Raw genomic sequence first — 1,923 nt, forward strand, 5'->3', positions numbered from 1 at the left:
ATGGTATATTTTAAACATCGTTTTAGTATTGTTTTTTTTTTCTATTAGCAACATTTTTAGTGCTTGATATTTAATATTTTTTTAGTTGGGAATTGAAATATATTGAATTGTTTTTTTCTTTTATATTTACTTATTTTTTTTGGAATATTTTTATATATGAAAAAAAATTACGTCCACTCTCCAATTAAATTCTGGGTCCGCCATTGCTGATCCGTAATCATTCTCAATCTCGATAATCCTCTTGAGGTTTCTGTTTATGCTGAACATGCTTATCCCGTTATCGTTGCAAGATTCTCTCCCAACGCCGAGTGGATCGCCTCCGCCGTATGTGTCTCGGAAGTGTCGTGATCTGGGGGACTCGTAATGAATTTGTTTTTAAGAATGAGTGCAAGGTTCTTTCTGGTCTGGATTGATGATCTTCAAAGTGGTCTCCTAATGGGATGAGTGGGATCGTTGCTTGTGGAAGTGATGGGAAAGGAAAATAATTGATTCGTGCTTTTATGTTAGTATACTTTCTCAAGTTTCTGTTTCATTTGTTTAATGGTTAGTGTAAGGTGTTTAGTTTTTGTACTGGAGATGAATTTCTTACGAATTACTATTATTAATCAGATTGTGAAAAAAATTATTGGTTTCTGATTAATAGTTCATAAATGGTTGATTTGATCTTCCATGTGATTTGAATATTTGCAATATTTTTTTATGTATATATATATATAACATTCTCTCGATATTATTGAGGCTCTTATCATGGACATGGAAATGGTGATCAAGACATCGAGATTGCCCAGGACACTTCTATTTGGTAACAAAATGTTCATTAAAAAGTGATAATATAGAAAAGGTTTATGCCCTTAGTATTAAGAGTTAGACCCACATTGCTAATATGTAGAAATAAATTGTGATATATAAGATGAAAGTGGCTTACTCCTCCCATTGCCAATTGGTTTCGGGATGGAACCTCATTCATCTTATTTCTCAAATTCTAACATGGTATCAGAGCCACTTCGTGGATCCGTCGTGAGCCCAAATTGCCACCGGTCCAAAAAAGCCGTTTGTGATCCGTCGTGAGCCAAAGTGTCGCCGTCCAAACAAATAATTCCGCTGTCTCCCCCTCCTTTAACCTCCATTTGGGACCTTCTGCCCAATTACTGTGCCAATTTCCAAGGTGTTGGGGTCTGAATCTGACTCGTTTCAAAATCCACAAATTTCCCGACGATGTACGCCCACAAATTTCCCAATATTCGTCCTTGTGGGATTTTTTCAAATATCAATGCCTACTCTCGTGGTTTCTTAAAGGTCGTTCATTATACTCCACACTCCTTCCTGTGCCCAAACGTGGGAGGAAGGTGTATTAAGAGTTAGTCCCACATTGCTAATGTGTGGAAATAAATTGTGATATATAAGATGAAAGGGCTACTCCTCCCATTGCCAATTGGTTTTGGGATGGAACCTCATTCATTTTATTTCTCAAATTCTAACACTTAGAACATGATGAACTAACGTACTCACATGGGAAGATTTTGAATGTACATGCATTATATACAATTTGGATGAACTTCGGTGATGGGTTTCGATGCGCCTCCAAATTCTCGCACTGGACCAACAAAAAGAATGAAATCGCTAAGAGAGCAGGAGAGAGAAACCTCTCTCTGGCTAGAATGTGCGGAAGGTTTATGCAAGAAAGAGAGAGAAAAAAGAGCTTTATACGAGTTAGACACGTTTTAGAGGAATCATATCAATTCTGGAGTTTTTTTGGCACCTGATGTAGGGGCAAATGTCAATCGTTTAGGTCAATGGTATTTTTGAATAATTTTTTTTTTTAAAAAGTCACCTAATTTAATTTCTCATAAACCAAGAATTCGGTTACATATTACCTACATTTTATATGTAATAGATATTTGTTTTTCAGTTAATTAGTAATTT

This window comes from Cannabis sativa, chromosome 2 (genome assembly GCF_029168945.1).
Source record: "Cannabis sativa cultivar Pink pepper isolate KNU-18-1 chromosome 2, ASM2916894v1, whole genome shotgun sequence".
Lineage (NCBI taxonomy): Eukaryota > Viridiplantae > Streptophyta > Magnoliopsida > Rosales > Cannabaceae > Cannabis > Cannabis sativa.